A 23,758-nucleotide genomic window follows, 5' to 3' on the forward strand; every position below is an offset into this window, starting at 1 on the left:
TATCAGTCCATAATTATATATAGCCCCCATATAAACCGATCCCCAGATTTGACCTCCGGTGCCTTTTGGAGAAGCAAAATTCATCCGATGCGGCTGAAATTTGGTACATGATGTTAGTATATGGTCTCTAATATGTAGCCCCCATATAAACCGATCAGCAGATTTGAACTCCGGAGCCTCTTGGAAGACCAAAATTTATCTGATTAAGTTGAAATTTGGTACGTGATGTTACTATATGGCCTCAAACAACCATGCAAAAATTGGTCAATATCGGTCCATAATTATATATAGACCCCATATAAACCGATCCCCAGATTTGACCTCCGGAGCACCTTGGAAAAGCAAAATTCTTCCCATTCGGTTGAAATTTGGTACGTGATGTTAGTATATGGTATCCAACAACCATGCAGGAATTGGTTCCAATCAGTTCATAATTATATATAGCACCATATAAACCGATCCCCATATTTGACCTCCGGTTCCTTTTGGTTGAAATTTGGTACGTGGTGGTAGTATATGATATTTCACAACCATGTCAGTTGAAATTTGTGGATGGCAGTCTTTCGTAGAAGTTTCTACGCAATCCATGGTGGAGAGTACATAAGATTCGGCCTGGCCGAACTTACGGCCGTATATACTTGTTAAATCTAAAGATTCAATCTTTCAGTTAATTTAAGAACGATTTAAATCAAAAATGTGTTCCTTTACTTTAAAGAAAATTTGTCTTAGATCAAAGTTATACGACTTTAAAATTTAAGCAAATATTATAAACTTTAACATAATTGTTTTCAGAAGCAAAAATTTTAAAATTCAATTGTAATCGGGTTGTGTAAGGATACAAATAATTGTGAACCGATATGGAGCAATTTTTGCATAGTTGAATGCCGCTCGGTTTATACGGGGGCTATACCTAAAAGAGGTACAATAACCAGGGCTGTAGAGCCGGAGTCGGAGTCTTGGAGTCGGAGTCCGAAGATTTTGCTGGAGTCGGAGTCGTAAAAATTTTGCTCGACTCCGACTCCGGCTAACCCAAATTTTTTAAAACACTTCACATTTTTGTAACTAAGCAAGTTTTTACGCAAATTAGTTTCCATTGCGTTATTCATTCGATCAATGTACAGCATGATTGTAAATGAAAATCAACTTCCAATTACGGTTATCTTTTTAAGTTTCCTCTATTTTCGATTCATTTTAATGCCCATATCAATTTATTTGAAATATTTCGAACAATCGAAATTATTTTTTTTTATTTTATTTTAAGGCCAGAAAATTTTTTCAAAGTTGTTTTTTAAAAAAAATTTTGTCAAAATGTTATTGTCAAAATTTGTTTTATGTTTTTGTCAGAATTTTATTTCTATAGGAAATTTTGTCAAAATTTTATTTCTATAAAAAATTTATTTAAAATTTTATTACTATAGAAATACTTTTTTCTATAGAAAATTTAGTAAAAGTTTAATTTCTATAGTAAATTGTGTCAAAATTTTGTTTCTATAGAATATTTTGCAAAATTTTATTTCTATAGAAAATTTTGCAAAATTTTGTTTGTTACACAAACATTTTTTCAAAATTTTCTTTCTATTGATAATTTTATTTCTATAAAAATTTAAGTCAAAATTTTATTTCTATAGAAAATTTTGCCAAAATTTTATAGTAATAGATTTTTTTATTAGAAAATTTGGTCAAAATTTTATTTCTATAGAAAATTTTGTCAAAATTTTATTTCTATAGAAAATTTAGTCAAAATGTTGTTTCTGTAGAATATTTTGCAGAATCTTATTTACTACACAAAAATTTTTCTAAAATTGTATTTTTATTGATAATTTTTTAAAATTTTATTTCTTACTGATGCTCACTGATACTCACTACTATAAAAAATGTATTCAAAATTTTATTACAATAGAAATATTTTTTTCTATATAAAATTTAGTCAAAATTTTATTTCTATTGATAATTTTTTCAAACTTTTATTTCTATAAAAAATTTTTCCAAATTTTATTTCTATAAAAAAATTTGCCAAATTCTATTTCTATAAAAATTTTATTCAGAATTGTATTTCTATATATTTGGTCAAAATTTGATTTCTATAGAAAATTTTCCCAAAATTTTATTTCTATGGAAAATTTAGTCAAAATTTTGTTTCTATTTACTAGACAAAAATTTTTCCAAAATTGTATGCTCACTGATACTCACTGCTAAGACGAAAACTTGTAGAAATGACTTAAATTTTCAAATTTTTCAATGAATGAATCATAAATGCATTTTTGCGAAATTGTCTAAACAATTATAATTATTTCCCAAATATTGCCCGAGATTTTGTAGAAGTCTGATTTGAGATTTTATCAAAATGTAGATCTAAATACAAAGTTGTGCAGAGTATATTATAATCGGCCCGCCCGACTTTAGACTTTCCTTGCATTTTTATTTTTTGTTAAAATTGTGTTACGTCCCATAACGTTAGATATAAATTTTAAGTACATAGATTTTATAGAAGTATATACAATTTTGTCTAAATCGATTCAGATTCAAATTCATACATATGGGAATATAAACCTTTATATAGCTCGCAACAAATTTAAAGGATTTGAGATAGTATCAATAATTTTGGTCCACAAATGCATATACTGTTGGTATCTTCTCATATTATGATGGGTATTTATATCATTATTTTATTTATTAAGCATTGTCCTAAATTTGAAATATAGAGTTCAATTGGCATCTAATGTGAAATTAAGATCTTTTTTGCACACATAAATAAATACGATACTTTATATCGATCCACTTACGGTACCCCCACAATAGAACTACAAATTAATGGTATTAAAATGACATTTAGTTATATTACCCGGAGTCGACTCCGGAGTCGGAGTCGAGCTGATGAAAAATGCTGGAGTCGGAGTCGGAGTCGAGCAAAATTGGCTCGACTCCACAGCCCTGACAATAATAACTACTACACTGAAAAAAAAATGTGAACCCACCAGGAAGAAAAATTGTGGTTAATTTTTGAAAATTTAGATTTAACTAAACTGTATTTCAAACAACAAGTTCGGCGGGACCGAATCTTAAATACCCACCATCATGAATCAAATATAATAGTTTCCTTTAAATATTTCAGGCAGATATTCAGCTTCCCACAGATAAATGTAAAGATTTTACCTATGAAGACTAGATCCGATTCTGAATTTATAAGAACCATTTTTTGTTTGAATTTAAGAGGAATCATAAACATCTCTTGTAAGTGTACAAGAAAATGATGAAATATCGCTTTAATTTGAAATCTAAAATCTATGGATTTTCATCGCAATTATTTAAATGCCTACGAGAAGTAAAATCTGGAAATTTTGCATTCAGTTTCAAGTAATTTTCATGATCAGTGCGCCTTCTATACCCTCAATAAGTGAAATGGGTCTATATGGAGGCTTTACCAAAAGGACCGATAAACATAAATCATATACACTTTGTTATGGGTTTAAAATGCCAGTAAAAACTACAATTTCTAGAAACTCTAGGAGTTAAATCGGGAATTCGGTGTAATGGGGGCTATACCAAAACATGGAAGGAACTGAATACAGTGTGTATTCAGCACATCTAATTTGTGTTCTAGAATCAAGACCCCAAATCGGAGGACCGGTTTATAAGGGGCTACATCAAAAACTGTACCGATACTCTATATATTCGGCACACATCTTTATGGTCCTAGAATACCTCTAGATTTCCAATTTCAGGCAAATTGGGTAAAAACTACGGATTCTAGAAGCCCAAGATGTAAAATCGGGAGATCGGTCTATATGGGGGCTATATCGAAACATGGTCCGATAATCACCATTTTCGGCACATCTCTTTATTTTCCTAGAATACCTCTAGATTTCCAATTTCAGGCAAATTGCATAAAAACTACGGATACTAGAAGCCCAAAAAGTAAAATCGGGAGATCGGTCTATATGGGGGCTATATCAAAACATGGACCGATACTTACCGTTTTCTATATACGTCTTTAGGGTCCTAGAGTTCCTCTAGATTTCAAATTTCAGGTAAATTGGATTAAAACTACGGATTCTAGAAGTCCAAGAAATAAAATTGGGAGATCGGTCTATATGGGGGCTATACCAAAACATGGACCGATAGGCACCATTTTCGGTACACTTTTTGATGGTCCAAAAATACTTCTAGATTTCCAATTTCAGGCAAATTGGATAAAAACTACAGTTTTTATAAGCCCAAGACCCCAAATCGGGAAGTCGGTTTATATGGGGACTATATCAAAAATTGGACCGATATAGCCCATCTTCGAACTTGACCTACCTTCACACAAAAGACGAATTTGTGCCAATTTTTAGGACGATAGCGTCATTATTGAAGGCTGTAGCGTGATTACAACAGACAGGCAGACGGACATGCTTATATCGCCTTAGAATTTTTCCCTGATCAAGAATATATATACTTTATATAGTCGGAAATCGATATTTCGATGTGTTACAAACGGAATGACCCCGTAGGGTATAATATTTTTCGAAAAATTCAATAAATTTCATAGACATTATTAATTTTTTTCACTTGTTAAAGAAAATTCTGTAGTTTGAATGAAAACAAGTATATACGGTCGTAAGTTCGGCCAGGCCGAAGCTTATGTACCCTCCACCATGGATTGCGTAGAAACTTGTACTGAAGACTGTCATCTACAATCGAATTACTTGGGTTGCGGTAACACTTGCAGATGGCAAGGTATCTTAAAACTTCCTAACACGGTCTTCTAAATTACAAGGTAGTCCATACGTAGTATATATTAAACTAAACAAGTATATACGGCCGTAAGTTCGGCCAGGCCGAAGCTTATGTACCCTCCATCATGGATTGCGTAGAAACTTCATCTAAACACTGCCATCCACAATCGAATTACTTAAGTTGCGGTAACGCTTGTCGATGGCAAGGTATCTTAAAACCTCCTAACACCATCTTCTAAATTGTATGTAAGTCCATACGTGGTATATATTAAATCAAAAAAGATCGATCCAATACGTATATAATTCAGTTTGACAAAGTAGACATAAAATTTTGACAAAATTTTCTACAGAAATAAAATGTTAACAAAATTTTCTATAGAAATAAAAATTTTGACAAAATTTTCTATAGAAAGAAAATTTTGACAAAAATTTCTACAGAAATAAAATTTTAACAAAATTTTCTATAGAAATAAACTTTTGACAAAATTTTCTATAGAAATAAAATTTTGACAAAATTTTCTATAGAAATAAAATTTTGACAATGATGAAAATTTTATTATGAACCGAATAAAATTTTAACAAAATTTTCTATAGAAATAAAAGTTTGGTAGATTATTTTTGGCTCTAGTGGCAACCATGATTATGAACCGATATGGACCAATTTTGGTATGGTTGTTAGCGACTATATATAATTATGGACCGATATGGACCAATTCTGGCACAGTTGTTAAAGATCATATACTTACACCATGTTCCAAATTACAACCGGATTGGATGAAATTTGCTTCTCTTGGAAACTTCGCAAGCCAAATCTGGGGATCGATTTATATGGGGCTATAATAATTATGAACCGATGTGGACCAATTTTCGCATGGTTGTTAGAGACCATATACCAATATCGTGTACCAAATTTCAGGCAGATCGGATGAAATTTGCTTCTCTTTGAGGCTCCGCAACCCAAATCTGGGGATCGGTTTATATGGGCGCTATATATATTTATGGACCGATGTGGATTAATTTTTGCACGGTTGTTATAGACCATATACCAATACCATGTACCAAATTTCAGCCGGATCGGATGCAATTTGCTCCTCTTTGAAGCTTCGCAAGCCAAATCTGGAGATCGGTTTATATGGGGTCTATATATAATTATGGACCGATGTGGGCCAATTTATGCATGGTTATTAGAGACCATATACCAACATCATGTACCAAATTTCAGCCGGATCGGATGAAATTTGCTTCTCTTTGAGGCTCCGCAAGCCAAATCTGGGGATCGGTTTATATGGGGGCTATATATAATTATGGACCGATGTGGACCAATTTTTGCATGATTGTTAGAGACCATATACCAACACCATGTACCAAATTTCAGCCGGATCGGATGCAATTTGCTCCTCTTTGAGGCTTCGCAAGCCAAATCTGGAGATCGGTTTATATGGGGACCATATATAATTATGGACCGATGTGGACCAATTTTTGCATGGTTGTTAGAGACCATATACCAACATCATGTACCATATTTCAGCCGGATCGGATGAAATTTGCTTCTCTTTGAGGCTCCGCAAGCCAAATCTGGGGATCAGTTTATATGGGGGATATATATAATTATGGACCGATGTGGACCAATTTTTGCATGATTGTTAGACACCATATACCAACACCATGTACCAAATTTCAGCGGGATCGGATGAAATATGCTTCTCTTAGAGGCTCCACAAGCCAATTCTGGGGATCGGTTTATAGGGGGGCTATATATAATTAAGGACCGATATGGACCAATTTTTGCATGGTTGTTAGAGACCGTATACCAACATCATGTACCAAATTTCAGTCGGATCAGATGCAATATGCTTCTGTTAGAAGCTCCACAAGCAAAATCTGAGGGTCCCTTTATATAGGGGCTACACGTAAAAGTGGACCGATATGGCCCATTTTCTATACCATTCGACCTACATCGATAACAACTATTTGTGCCAAGTTTCAAGTCGATAGCTTGTTTCGTTCGGAAGTTAGCGTGATTTCAACAGACGGACGGACGGACATGCTTAGATCGACTCAGAATTTCACCACGACCCAGAATATATATACTTTATGGGGTCTTAGAGCAATATTTCGAAGTGTTACAAACGGAATGACAAAGTTAATATACCCCCATCGTATGGTGGAGGGTATAAAAATGCCGATTAAATACGTATATAATTAAGTTTAAAGTTTCTATAGATATAAAATTTTGACAACATTTTCTATAGAAGTAAAATTTGGAAAAAAATTTCCATAGAAATAAAATTTTTACAAAATGTTCTATAGAAATAAAATTTTGACAAAATTTTCTATATAAATAAAATGTTGACAATGTTTTCCATAAAAAAAAAAAAAAACAAGTATATACGGCCGTAAGTTCGGCCAGGCCGAAGCTTATGTACCCTCCATCATGGATTGCGTAGAATCTTCTTCTAAACACTGCCATCCACAATCGAATTACTTAAGTTGCGGTAACGCTTGCCGATGGCAAGGTATCTTAAAACCTCCTAACACCATCTTCTAAATTGTATGTAAGTCCATACGTGGTATATATTAAATCAAAAAAGATCGATCCAATACGTATATAATTCAGTTTGACAAAGTAGACATACAATTTTGACAAAATTTTCTACAGAAATAAAGTTTTAACAAAATTTTCTATAGAAATAAAATTTTCACAAAATTTTCTACAGAAATAAAATTTTAACAAAATTTTCTATAGAAATAAAATTTTCACAAAATTTTCCATAGAAATAAAAATTTTGACAAAATATTCTATATAAAGAAAATTTTGACAAAAATTTCTACAGAAATAAAATTTTAACAAAATTTTCTATAGAAATAAAATCTTGGTAGATTATTTGTGGCTCGAGTGGCAACCATGATTATGAACCGAATAAAATTTGAACAAAATTTTCTATAGAAATAAAATTTTGACAAAATTTTCTATAGAAATAAAATGTTGAATATGATGAAAATTTTATTATGAACCGAATAAAATTTTAACAAATTTTCTCTAGAAATAAAATTTTTACAGAATTTTCTATAGAAATAAAATTTTGACAAAATTTTCTATAGAAATAAAATTTTGGTAGATTATTTTTGGCTCTAGTGGCAACCATGATTATGAACCGATATGGACCAATTTTTATGTGATTGGACCAATTTTGGTATGGTTGTTAGCGACCATATTCTAACACCACGTTCCTAATTTGAACCTGATGGGATGAATTTTGCTCCTCCAAGAGGCTCCGGAGGTCAAATCTGGAGAACGTTTTATATGGGGGCTATATATAATTATGGACCGATGTGGACCAATTTTTGCACGGTTATTAGAGACCATATACCAATACCATGTACCAAATTTCAGCCGGATCGGATGCAATTTGCTTCTCTTTGAGGCTTCGCAAGCCAAATCTGGGGATCGGTTTATATGGGGGCTATATATAATTATGAAGCGATGTGGACCAATTTTTGCGTGGTTGTTAGAGACCATATACCAACATCATGTACCAAATTTCAGCCGGATCGGATGAAATTTGCTTCTCTTTGAGGCTCCGCAAGCCAAATCTGGAGATCGGTTTATATGGGGTCTATATATAATTATGGACCGATGTGGACCAATTTTTGCATGGTTGTTAGAGACTATATACCAACATCATGTACCAAATTTCAGGCGGATCGGATGAAATTTGCTTCTCTTTGAGGCTCCGCAAGCCAAATCTGGGGATCGATTTATATGGGGGCTACATATAATTATGGACCGATGTGGACCAATTTTTGCACGGTTATTAGAGACCATATACCAATACCATGTACCAAATTTCAGCCGGATCGGATGAAATTTTCTTCTCTTTGAGGCTCGGCAAGCCAAATCTGGGGATCGGTTTATATGGGGGCTATATATAATTATGGACCGATGTGAACCAATTTTTGCACGCTTGTTTGAGACCATATACCAACACCATGTACCAAATTTCAGCCGGATCGGATGCAATTTGCTTCTCTTTGAGGCTTCGCAAGCCAAATCTGGAGATCGGTTTATATGGGGTCTATATATAATTATGGACCGATGTGGACCAATTTTTGCATGGTTGTTAGAGACTATATACCAACATCATGTACCAAATTTCAGCCGGATCGGATGAAATTTGCTTCTCTTTGAAGCTCCGCAAGCCAAATCTGGGGATCGGTTTATATGGGGGCTATATATAATTATAGACCGATGTGGACCAATTTTTGCATGATTGTTAGAGACCATATACCAACACCATGTACCAAATTTCAGCCGGATCGGATGAAATATGCTTCTCTTAGAGGCTCCACAAGCCAAATCTGGAGATCGGTTTATATGGGGGCTATATATAATTAAGGACCGATATGAACCAATTTTTGCATGGTTGTTAGAGACCACATACCAACATCATGTACCAAATTTCAGCCGGATCGGATGAAATTTTCTTCTCTTTGATGCTCGGCAAGCCAAATCTTGGGATCGGTTTATATGGGGGCTATATATAATTATGGACCGATGTGAACCAATTTTTGCACGCTTGTTTGAGACCATATACCAACACCATGTGCCAAATTTCAGCCGGATCGGATGAAATTTGCTTCTCTTTTAGGCTCCGCAAGCCAAATCTGGGGATCGGTTTATATGGGGGCTATATATAATTATGGACCGATGTCGACCAATTTTTGCTTGGTTGTTAGAGACCATATACCAACACTATATACCAAATTTCAGCCGGATCGGATGAAATATGCTTCTGTTAGAGGCTCCACAAGCCAAATCTGAGGGTCCCTTTATATGGGGGCTATACGTAAAAGTGAACCGATATGGCCCATTTTCAATACCATCCGACCTACATCGATAACAACTACTTGTGCCAAGTTTCAAGTCGATAGCTTGTTTCGTTCGGAAGTTAGCGTGATTTCAACAGACGGACGGACGGACGGACGGACGGACATGCTTAGATCGACTCAGAATTTCACCACGACCCAGAATATATATACTTTATGGGGTCTTAGAGCAATATTTCGATGTGTTACAAACGGAATGACAAAGTTAATATACCCCCATCCTATGATGGAGGGTATAAAAAACGGAAAAACATTATACGCAAGTAAAGCAAAAATATTTACTAAATTCACACTTCCAATAAAATAGTTCATTATTGCTTTAAATTTGTAAATTTTACTACAAAAGCGCCCACACATCGTAACACATCGAAATATTGCTCTAAGACCCCATAAAGTATATATATTCTGGGTCATGGTGAAATTCTGAGTCGATCTAAGCATGTCCGTCCGTCCGTCCGTCTGTCCGTCCATAATTATATATAGCAAAAGTCATCCGATGCGGTTGAAATTTGGTACATTTTGTCAATATATGGCCTCTAACAGCCATGTAAAAATTGGTCAATATCGGTCTTTAGTTATATATAGCCGATGACTTATTACACAAAAATTGGTCCATATCGCCAAAAATAATCTACCAAAACATTATTTCCATAGAAAATTTTGCCAAATTTTATTACTATAGAAAGTTGTGTCAAAATTTCATTTCTATAGAAAGTTTTGTCAAACGTTTATTTCTATAGAAATGTTTGTCAAATTTTTATTTCCATAGAAAGTTTTGTCAAAATTTTATTTTTATAGAAAATTTTGTAAAAAATTTATTTCTGTAGAAAATTTTGTCAACATTTTATTTCTATACAAAATTTTGTCAACATTTTACTTCCATAGAAAATTTTGTCAACATTTTATTTCTATAGAAAATTTTGTCAAGTTTTTATTTCTATAGAAAATTTTGTCAAACTATATTATATACGTATTTAATCGGTCTTTTTTTGTTTAATATATACCCCGTATGGGCTAACTTACAATTTAGAAGACAGTGTTAAAAAGTTTTACGATACCTTGCCATCGGCAAGTGTTATCGCAACCCAAGTAATTCGATTGTGGATGACAGCCTTTAGTAGAAGTTCCTACGCAATCCATGGTGGAGGGTACATAAGATTCGGCCTGGCCGAACTTACGGCCGTATATACTTGTTAGTTCATTTAACTAACGTACGCACAAAATTAATAATTCCATGAACTGAAATAAAGTTAATTTGGCTTTAGTGAAATAGAGGGTTCATTATACCCTGCGCCACACTGTGGAACAGGGTATTATAGTTAAGTTAGTGCATATGTTTGCAACACCCAGAAGGACACGAGATAGAAACATTGTGTCTTTGGAAAAAATGCTCAGGGCGGGCTCCTGAGTCGATATAGCCATGTCCGTCTGTCCGTGAACACATTTTTGTAATCAAGTCTAGGTAGCAGTTTTAGTTCAATCGACTTCAAATTTGGCACAAGTATGTGTTTTGGCTCAGAAAAGAACCCTATTGATTTTGGAGTTTTATCCCAATTTGGGAGTACAATTAGTAGTGTAGTCAAGTGTGCCAAATTTTATTAAAATCGGTTCACATTTAGATATAGCTCCCATATATATGGTTCCCCCGATTTACACTCATATGACCACAGTGGCAAATCTTTTACTCCGAATTAATTGAAATTTTGCACAGGGAGTAGAATTAGCATTGTAGCTATGCGTGCCAAATTTGGTTGAAATCGGTTCAGATTTAGATATAAATATTTCCCATATATAGCTTACGCCCCATTTACACTCATATGACCACAGAGACCACTTTGTAACTTCGATTTAGTTGAAATTTTGCACAGGGAGTAGAATTAGCATTGTAGCTATACGTGCCAAATTTGGTTGAAATCGGTTCAGATTTAGATATAGCTCCCATATATATGTTTTTCTGATTTCGACATAAATGGTCAAAACAGCAACATTTTTCTTGTAAAATCGCCACTGCTTAGTCGAAAAGTTGTAAAAATGATTGTACTTTTCCTAAACTTCTAAAACATATATATCGAGCGATAAATCATAAATAACCATAAATCAACAGAAGGAGACGAGATAGAAACATGGTGTCTTTGGCAAAAATGCTGAGGGCGGGCTCCTGAGTCGATATAGCCATGTCCGTCTGTCCGTGAACACATTTTTGTAATCAAAGTATAGGTCGCAGTTTTAGTCCAATCGACTTCAAATTTGGCACAAGTATGTGTTTTGGCTCAGAAAAGAACCCTATTGATTTTGGAGTTTTATCCCAATTTGGTTGAAATTTTGCACTAGGAGTACAATTAGTAGTGTAGTCAAGTGTGCCAAATTTTATTGAAATCGGTTCAGATTTAGATATAGCTCCTATACATAGCTTTCGCCCGATTTACACTCATATGACCACAGATGCCAATTTTTTGCTCCGATATAGTTGAAATTTTGCACTGGGAGTAGAATTAGCATTGTAGCTATGCGTGCCAAATTTGGTTGAAATCGGTTTAGATTTAGATATAGCTCCCATATATATGTTTTTCTGATTTCGACAAAAATGGTCAAAATACCAACATTTTTCTTGTAAAATCGCCACTGCTTAGTCGAAAAGTTGTAAAAATGATTGTAATTTTCCTAAACTTCTAAAACATATATATCGAGCAATAAATCAGAAATAAACTTTTGCGAAGTTTCCTTAAAATTGCTTCAGATTTAAATGTTTCCCATATTTTTTACTAACATTGTGTTCCACCCTAGTGCATTAGCCGACTTAAATTTTGAGATTTTGTAGAAGTCTATCAAATTCTGTCCAGATCGAGTGATATTTAAATGTATGTATTTGGGACAAACCTTTATATATAGCCCCCAACACATTTGACGGATGTAATATGGTATCGAAAATTTAGATCTACAAAGTGGTGCAGGGTATAATATAGTCGGCCCCGCCCGACTTTAGACTTTCCTTACTTGTTTTTTTAGTGTAGTGTCATATTTAACGTGATGCCAACAGACACACATTTCTATATCGACCAATATGTCGATGCTCTACAAGCGGTTTCATTGGAGTCAGTCAATTTTTATACTTAAACGAAAGGATTTTTGTTATTCTTTATGACAATAATAAGTAAATTGTCTTGATTAATAACTTTTCTGTCATAAAACTCTGTATCGTCGGCATAACATCAATTTCTTTTGTATATAAGTAATATATCTTTAAACCACAAAAACCAATAAAATACCATGTATCATTTACACCTTCATCCTAAATGTATAGTGCTGCGAAACAATAAAAGAGAAAAAAACGTATTTGTTCTTCGAAAAAAAAAAAATATATTGCAAACATATAAAAATGATAAAATTGATTGTGATCTCACCTGAATGTAATTTTTCAATTTTTTTATATCCTCTTCCACTTCCCCTTTTCCCCATCACACTTCATTCCTTTTGTGCGTAAGATTTCTTTATGTGTGGCATATTTCAATAGAAGAATCATACCACAGTTATTTCTCAACAAACTCATTCATTTCTTTGTAGACTCTCAGGTAACCAACTGTATGTATGGGGAAATTTCTTTTCTCCATCATAACTTTATAGAAACTTCTGCGTGAAAATATTGCTCGACAATTCATTTTATTGTGTGTTTTTATGGGGCTGACAAAGGCGCAGAGACATATGGACTTGTGAGTGCCTTCTAGTGGCTTTCATAAATGGGCTTTTTTTCTATCCATTTCGATTATGCAAATGAAACCAATTGACATGACAGCCAATTATTTGAATGAACATTGAATAAAAAGTGTTACATATGAAAATAATGTTCAATTGGCTACGACGACTTCTCTTTCATAGACATCTACATTTGCCCTAGCAAATCCCATAAATGATTATACTAATCAATGATGTTCATAATGAAGTTAGAAAGAACGTGTACACCGTAAGAATTCGCAATTGTATTTAGCATTGTTTTACAGAAACTCTTCAAGTATAAAATTTGATTTTCTTTCAAAGCACTTTTCATAGTTTTATGAAAAACATTCGCTCTTTTGATGAAATGTAAAGCAGAATATACCAATATAATATTTCCATGTAGGATACTCCCGATAAATTCCATAAATAAGTACTTTTAATGAAATTTGAAGAAGGATTTGCGAATAGTAGTTAACGAAGAATATTTCGTAAAAAAAAGAAAATAATTTTTCCGTGTAGGATACTCCTATTAAATACCATTAATGATTATAAAAATCAATGGTACACTGAAAAAACAGTGAACCCACCAGGAAGAAAACTTTCGGTTAATTTTTGAAAATTTTTAATATTTGTAGAAAATTTTAACTAAACATTTTACAAACGTTGGCATCACGCCGAGGTCATAAAAATAAGTAAATATTTTTCGACAAATTCAAGAAAATTTATTAGACATAACTAAGTTTTTTCACATTTTAAAGAAAATTTTGTAGTTTTAAGGAAAAACTTGGAGTTCAAAATTGCAAGAAAGTCTTTAGTGACATACGAAGTTCATGATGGACGCATTTTTGGTAAAATTTACAAATTGAAAGAAATTCTGAACTATTTTGTGGAAGACACGAATTTAGTTCATCTTTATGCTTTATTTGAGTATATTTTTTTGCTCGGTTTTAGTTAATTTAACTAACTTACACAAAAATTTATTAGAGTAAATGAAACTTTCTCCAAACATAATAATTCCATGAACTAACATAAAGTTAAATTGGCTTTAGTGAAATAGAGAGTTCACTTTTTTTTGAGTGTATGCATAAAGATGTTGTTGAGCTTCAGTTTCAGATACTTTTGGCAAACAAAATCGTTCTACCCATATGATTTTCACATGGATACCACACCCAGAAAAAGCGACCCCTTCTTTATGTTAAAATGATCTCATTGTGAAGAAAGTTGAACTTCGTATAGCGCCAAAGACATTTTTATTTGTTTGAACGATGTGATTTTCGTAGAAATTAGGGAGCATGCATTCCATATATTAGTTTTCCTATATTTATGTACCACTATACTACACTGTTAGAAAAATATGTTTTTCATATGTTCCGATAGAAACAAAATGTGTTTCGGGCACAATTTTAAAACACAATATATTTAAGTGCAAACATGTAATGTTCCTAAACTAACACTAAATGTTTGGGACATCTATGTTAATATGTTAGAATATATTATGTTTGGGGCATGAATGTTTCATAAAAATCACATGTGTGAATGCAAACATATATAAATTTACAAATTTCGACTAAACATACATATGTTGTGATATTTCATTCAAAGCGACAGAGAGAGTAACATATAGAGAAAGAAATAGAGATGGAAACCGGGAGAGTTGACGAAAGATATCAACATAACACAGCGAAAGAACCAAAAGAGAATAATTTCTGTGAAACCGCTTGTATGTTGTTTCGGAAAACTGTTTTATGATAAGGCCAAAACTTTGATATGCTTAAGTCTAAAGAGAATAGAAATCAGAGAGAAATTTAAGAGAATAGAAATCAGGTGTCTTCACAAAAATAACTAAAGGGCACAATACTCTTTTTAGAGTTGGGACAGTAAAATGAAATAAGGAGGAAATAGTGAAAAATTACACAGTAAAATGTATAAAAACAAAGTTTAGTTCCTCTTTATTAATGTAGTACACGAGGAGTTGACGTACACCTTCAAATATAAAAGCAGGCATTAAGTTCGAGTTTTGCAGCTAAAACAATTTAAAAAGTTTATTTTCTTTAAAATGAATTATTAAAGAAATATAGAAGGCATTTTAGAGCGATGGTGTTAAATGCTAGTAAAAACTGTTCACGCCTAACTAAATTTATGTTTATATTATAAAATTATTTATGTATGTTTATACTCGACTCCACGTTCTTCTTTTGTTAGAGTTTTTGAATTCCTTCCAAATTTTAAAGTTTTGTACCAAAAACAGTTTTTTGTTACAAAATTGTTATTTTTGCAATAAAAAAATAATATTTTATCCAAAAATCAGTCAATTTCGTTTATATATAAATCTTTAATAACGCACATTTCGAAGTTTCATTATAAAAATTTAATATAGTATAAATATAAATGTGTAAATTAAAAAAAAAAAAGTGTTCGGTCGGAGCAGGGATTGAACCCACGAGCCTTTGCATGCAAGGCAGACATGCTAACCACTGCTCCACGTGGCAAACAAATGTATGTTTCTGTTAAATAATGTTATGTTTGCATGGGCTCGTGGGTGCTGCAAACTATGCTATATCAATGTAACTTATAACGATAAATATCTACTGGTGACAGCTACGTAGCCCAGTGGATAGTGTGTTGGCTTACAAACTGTATGGTCCTCGGTTCGATTCTCCGTGCAGGCGAAAGGTAAAATTTAAAAAATGTATAAAAGTGAATAATTTCTTCAACATTATTTGTATTACAGAAAAAGGTGCCAAGAACTAAACTATTTCGTGGAGGTGAAAATTACGAGTATGTTAGGGAATGAGCACAATCGTCTTTACGAAAAATTCTTCCAAGCATATAACATTTTTGGGCTCAAAATGCTTCCAAACATATAATATGTTCACATAAAACAAACATATTAATGTTTCGGCAGTATCCAATAATATATGTGCTTCCTGCAAAATATGTTTGGAACATATGTTAAAGAAGCGATTTTTTTTTGAGGGTGTACAGATTGACAAAATTTAACTGAATTGAATTCACAAATCTTACAGATTTGTGGCAACCCTTTTACTTCAAAATTAGAACTGCTTACCTTCGTTTTTAAATACAATTTTATTTATTTATATAGGCAATTTTTTCTTCAATAAAATACATGTTTCATTAATATATTAAATATATTTATTAAGAATCAACAGCATCGACTGGCCTTGAAATATTAGTTTATTATTCCATTATTTGCAATTTCCATGTAATGTTATCAACTGTAAAACACATTTTTTCTTCTTCTTGTACGTTTCACTTTTAATAAATTGCTGCCTAACGATTTTACTGCTTTACGATTTTACAATTTCAATACCTACAAATATAAAAAAAAAATCATAAACCATTTTTTTCACAAAAGTTTAGCGTCACTGAATATTACCTGATAATTGAAAATTCCAAAATGAAGACTAATGAAGGGTTTGTTATTCTTCTGGTGTTTTCTTTCTTTATACACCATCACGAACATTGATAGACGTATTGTTTGTTGTTTATGTTTAATAATTTTCATAAACAAAAAATTTCTCACTATTTAACAACAAATATTTTATATATTTTATTTGTTATTTATTATATTATTTTACTAAATTATTTTTTTAACAATCTCTCCGTATATTATAACAACACGATTCTAACTAAAAAAAACAACCCACGCGTAAACATATCGATTCCATGGATGACAGGTATCGATTACAGGTAGATAAAAACAAGTATATACGGCCGTAAGTTCGGCCAGGCCGAAGCTTATGCACCCTCCATCATGGATTGCGTAGAAACTTCTTCTAAACACTGCCACCCACAATCGAATTACTTAAGTTGCGGTAACGCTTGCCGATGGCAAGGTATCTTAAAACCTCCTACCACCATCTTCTAAATTGTATGTAAGTCCATACGTGGTATATATTAAATCAAACAAGTATATACGGCCGTAAGTTCGGCCAGGCCGAAGCTTATGTACCCTCCATCATGGATTGCGTAGAAACATCTTCTAAACACTGCCATCCACAATCGAATTACTTAAGTTGCGGTAACGCTTGTCGATGGCAAGGTATCTTAAAACCTTCTAAATTGTATGTAAGTCCATACGTGGTAGATATTAAATCAAAAAAGATCGATCCAATACGTATATAATTCAGTTTCACAAAGTAGACATAAAATTTTGACAAAATTTTCTACAGAAATAAAATGTTAACAAAATTTTCTATAGAAATAAAAATTTTGACAAAATTTTCTATAGAAAGAAAATTTTGACAAAAATTTCTACAGAAACAAAATTTGGCAAAAATTTCTACAGAAATAAAATTTTAACAAAATTTTCTATAGAAATAAACTTTTGACAAAATTTTCTATAGAAATAAAATCTTGGTAGATTATTTTTGGCTCGAGTGGCAACCATGATTATGAACCGAATAAAATTTGAACAAAATCTTCTATAGAAATAAAATTTTGACAAAATTTTCTATAGAAATAAAATTTTGACAATGATGAAAATTTTATTATGAACCGAATAAAATTTTAACAAAATTTTCTCTAGAAATAAAATTTTGACAAAATTTTCTCTAGAAATAAAATTTTGACAAATAAAATTTTGGTGGATTATTTTTGGCTCTAGTTGCAACCATGATTATGAACCGATATGGACCAATTTTGGTGTGATTGGACCAATTTTGGTATGGTTGTTAGCGACCATATACTAACACCACGTTCCTAATTTGAACCGGATCAGATGAATTTTGTTCCTCCAAGAGGCTCCGGAGGTCAAATCTGGAGAACGTTTTATATGGGGGCTATATATTATTATGGACCGATATAGACCGGTTGTTAAAGATCATATACTAACACCATGTTCCAAATTACAACAGGATTGGATGAAATTTGCTTCTCTTGGAGACTTCGCAAGCCAAATCTGCGGATCGGTTTATATCGGGGCTATATATAATTATGAACCGATGTGGACCAATTTTTGCATGGTTGTTAGAGACTATATACCAATATCATGTACCAAATTTCAGGCGGATCGGATGAAATTTGCTTCTCTTTGAGGCTCCGCAACCCAAATCTGGGGATCGGTTTATATGGGCGCTATATATAATTATGGACCGATGTGGACCAATTTTTGCACGGTTGTTAGAGACCATATACCAATACCATGTACCAAATTTCAGCCGGATCGGATGCAATTTGCTTCTCTTTGAGGCTTCGCAAGCCAAATCTGGAGATCGGTTTATATGGGGTCTGTATATAACTATGGAGCGATGTGGACCAATTTTTGCATGGTTGTTAGAGACCATATACCAACACCATGTACCAAATTTCAGCCGGATCGGATGAAATTTGCTTCTCTTTGAGGCTCCACAAGCCAAATCTGGGGATCGGTTTATATGGGGGCTATATATAATTATGGACCTGTGTGGACCAATTTTTGCATGATTATTAGAGACCATATACCAACACCATGTACCAAATTTCAGCCGGATTGGATGAAATATGCTTCTTTTAAAGGCTCCACAAGCCAAATCTGGGGTTCGGTTTATATGGGGGCTATATATAATTATGGACCGATATGGACCAATTTTTGCATGGTTGCTAGAGACCATATACCAACATCATGTACCAAATTTCAGCCGGATCGGATGAAATTTGCTTCTCTTTGAGGCTCCGGACCCCAAATCTGGGGATCGGTTTATATGGGCGCTATATATAATTAAGGACCGATGTAGACCAATTTTTGCATGGTTGTTAGAGACCATATACCAACACCATGTACCAAATTTCAGCAGGATCGGATGAAATTTGCTTCTCTTTTAGGCTCCGCAAGCCAAATCTGGGGATCGGTTTATATGGGGGCTATATATAATTATGGACCGATGTGGACCAATTTTTGCATGGTTGTTAGAGACCATATACCAACACCATACACCAAATTTCAGCCGGATCGGATGAAATATGCTTCTGTTAGAGGCTCCACAAGCCAAATCTGAGGGTCACTTTATATGGGGGCTATACGTAAAAGTGGACCGATATGGCCCATTTTCACTACCGTCCGACCTACATCAATAACAACTACTTGTGCCAAGTTTCAAGTCGATAGCGTGTTTCGTTCGGAAGTTAGCGTGATTTCAACAGACGGACGGACGGACGGACGGACATGCTTAGATCGACTCAGAATTTCACCACGACCCAGAATATATATACTTTATGGGGTCTTAGAGCAATATTTCGATGTGTTACAAACGGAATGACAAATTTAATATACCCCCATCCTATGATGGAGGGTATAAAAAGATCGATCCAATACGTATATAATTCAGTTTGACAAAGTAGACATAAAATGTTGACAAAATTTTCTACAGAAATAAAATTTTAACAAAATTTTCTATAGAAATAAAATTTTCACAAACTTTTCTATAGGAATAAAAATTTTCACAAAATTTTCTATAGAAAGAAAATTTTGACAAAATGTCTACAGAAATAAAATTTTAACAAAAATTTCTATAGAAATAAACTTTTGAAGAAAATTTTCTATAGAAATAAAATTTTGACAATGATGAAAATTTTATTATGAACCGAATAAAATTTTAACAAAATTTTCTCTAGAAATAAAATTTTGACAAAATTTTCTATAGAAATAAAATTTTGGTAGATTATTTTTGGCTCTAGTGGCAACCATGATTATGAACCGATATGGACCAATTTTTGTGGGATTGGACCAATTTGGTATGGTTGTTAGCGACCATATACTAACACCACGTTCCTAATTTGAACCGGATCGGATGAATTTTGCTCCTCCAAGAGCCTGGAGAACGTCAAATCTGGAGAACGTTTTATATGGGGGCTATATCTAATTATGGACCGATATGGACCAATTTTTGAACGGTTGCTAGAGACCATAGACAAATACCATGTACCAAATTTCAGCCGGATCGGATCCAATTTGCTTCTCTTTGGGGCTTCGCAAGCCAAATCTGAAGATCGGTTTATATGGGGGCTATATATAATTATGGACCGATGTGGACCAATTTTTGCATGATTGTTAGAGACCACATACCAACACCATGTACCAAATTTCAGCCGGATCGGATGAAATATGCTTCTCTTAGAGGCTCCACAAGCCAAATCTGGGGATCGGTTTATATGGGGGCTATATATAATTAAGGACCGATATGGACCAATTTTTGCATGGTTGTTAGAGACCATATACCAACACCATGTACCAAATTTCAGCCGGATCGGATGAAATATGCTTCTCTTAGAGGCTCCACAAACCAAATCTGGGGATCGGTTTATATGGGGGCTATATATAATTATGGACCGATGTCGACCAATTTTTGCATGATTGTTAGAGACCATATACTAACACCATGTACCAAATTTCAGCCGGATCGGATTAAATATGCTTCTCTTAGAGGCTCCACAAGCCAAATCTGGGGATCGGTTTATATGGGGGCTATATATAATTATGGACCGATGTGGACCAATTTCTGCATGGTTGTTAGAGACCATATACCAACATCATGTACCGAATTTCAGCCGGATCGGATGAAATTTGCTTCTCTTAGAGGCTCCGCAAGCCAAATCTGGGGATCGGTTTATATGGGGGCTATATATAATTATGGACCGATGTGGACCAATTTCTGCATGGTTGTTAGAGACCATATTCCAACACCATGTACCAAATTTCAGCCGGATCGGATGAAATTTGCTTCTGTTAGAGGCCAAATCTGATGGTCCCTTTATATGGGGGCTATACGTAAAAGTGGACCGATATGGCCCATTTTCAATACCATCCGACCTATGTCGATAACAACTACTTGTGCCAAGTTTCAAGTCGATAGCTTGTGTCGTTCGGAAGTCAGCGTGATTTCAACAGACGGACGGACATGCTTACTTCTTAGTACGAATGAACCAAAATATTTTTCTATGCTAAGTGTTATTCGTATGTATGATAAGCTTTCTATAATAAAGAAAGTCAGAATTATCATTTTATATGAAATTTTACTAAATTTGAGGAAACTTGGTTGAAGTTCGGTTTTTGTTTATTTTTACGAATACTTTGTTATCAGTGAATACAATTTTTTTGTTCAGTAGTAAATTTTTATACTCCGCGAAGAAAACAGTATTAGTAAAATTCCATGCCTTATTCTAGTTAATGAACTATTCCTAACGGCTTTCATTTTAGATTTTTTTTTACTGTAACAAGTAAATTTTATTATTTCACACAAAAGTTTACCTTAATGGAAATAAAATGGCTAAACTAAATTGATGAACATGTTTTCCTTAAATTTCAAAGGCTCTTTTTTCTGGGCGCAGACATAGTTAGTTACCGATGACAAGGTATATAAATCCTTGTTAACAATGTCTTCAAAATTGTATGTTAGTCCATATGGAGACTATGTTAGATAAAAAATTTAGATGAAATACCTATGTACGCCTCCTTAGTTCTTGATCTCTTTATATAGATAATTGTAAGCCAAATTTCAATTGAATCGGATGAAACTTGTTTCTCCACGAATCTTTAGAAGTCAAAATTGTTTACAGCAACTTAAAGATTCATCTCCTTTACTCCTCACCACGACAATGCCAGTTCTTAATCGTTGACTCAATTACTGCATTTTTGAGCATTCAAAACATTTGTCATTCGCCCTATAGGGCTGAATTGGCACTGATTGACTTCTTTTTATTAGCGTACGTAAAAAATAGAATGAGAGATCAGCGTTTTCCGACACCTGAATAAGCGGTTGATGCGTTCAGAATACATGTTTTGGAAAAACCTTTATCAGAGTGGCAAAAGTTCATCATCAATTGGTTCAAACGCATGCAAAAGTGTATAATGGGGAATATTCAGAAAAACAATAAAGCTATTTTCGCGCATACTAACATCAAGTACCAAATTTCAACCAAATCGGATGAATTTTGACCCTCCAATAGGCTGTGGAAATTAAATCTGAGGATGGGTTTTTATGAGGGTGTATAATTATGGTGATTAGAGGGCTCGACCGATGCGGGTTTTTTTGTTCGGCAAAAAAAGGCCGATTATCGATTTTAGGCCGAATGCCGAAGTCGAAGCATCGGTCAAGCTTTAGTATATGTTATACCAACATCGCAAACCAAACTGAAATGTGTTCTTCCAAGAAGTTCCTGAAGAGAAATCTGAGGATTAGTTTATATACGGGCTTAAACAATATTGTGCATGTGCAATATTATCCGACCTAAATACATCAAAAACAACTGCTTGTACCAAATTTCAAATCGATAGATTGTTTTGTTTGTTTTTTTTTTTTGAAGTTACCGTGATTTCATCAGACGGACGGACATCACTCGATGCGTTCAGAATTTCATCACGAATCAGAGTATATAATTAATGGGGTCTGAAATCAATATTTCGTTGTGTTATAAACGGAATGATGGAGTTAGTATACCCCTCCATCATATGATTGAAGGTATAAAATGGTTTCAAATGTTCATTATTTTCATTTAGAAATCGGTGTATATGGGGGATAATACATACCATATTCTGCACACTTATTTGCGAATCTTTAATATACATTCCACACAGAAAAAAGTCTGTTGTAAAATGTGATGCTAAAATGAAGTATATTTATTACAAAAATTTTATTTTATTTTAGTTTACTTTTAAAATTTTGTAAGTAATTTTGCGCAGCTCTACGATTTTTTCTTTATTCCAAGTATATCTCAAACTTTTTATGAACTAAATGGCAGTAAAATTTCAATCACATACAAGTTAGTTCAATTTTAACTAAAACAGAAAAAGTTTTTCGTACACTTCTCAAAAACAGTAAGTGGTTAAAATGGAAATGATCTGACGCTTAAGATTTTTTCTTTATTTTTAGTTCATTTTTGCTTATCGAGAAAGATGCATTTCGTAAATGGTAGTTAAAAATGCAAAAATGTCGGCAAATTTTCGTTAATATAATTAATCTCAAAATTTGAAATACAATGTAGTTCAATTCAATTCATAGTTCATTTTTCCCATAATGTAGTTTACTTTTTTTTTAATATAATATACATTTCCAATTTCAAAGTCCTTTAAAAATCTGTTAACGACAACTTAAATTTTCAAATCCACACTCTACTTGTAGAAGAAATTATGGTATGCTTCAAATAAAAGACGTCTTTAAAATAAAGTGCTGAAATACATCTCCTTTTTTGAAGATGTTTTAGCTCTGTAGTCAAGAATAAAAATTCAACAAATTTGAGACGATTTCATTTATGTTAAAGAATTCTTCAGAATTATCCAAGCCACGTTGACCTTAGTCAAACAAAATTTTCTTTCATGTATAGATATCAATTTTTAACTCCAATCAATTAACTGTAAGGATAAAAACACTTCACTGAAAAATTATATCAGAGTCTTCTATCATAATCAAATTTCGCCGACGAATTTTAAGGAGAAGAAAATTTTGACC

Source organism: Haematobia irritans, chromosome 2 (genome assembly GCF_050003625.1).
Source record: "Haematobia irritans isolate KBUSLIRL chromosome 2, ASM5000362v1, whole genome shotgun sequence".
NCBI lineage: Eukaryota > Metazoa > Arthropoda > Insecta > Diptera > Muscidae > Haematobia > Haematobia irritans.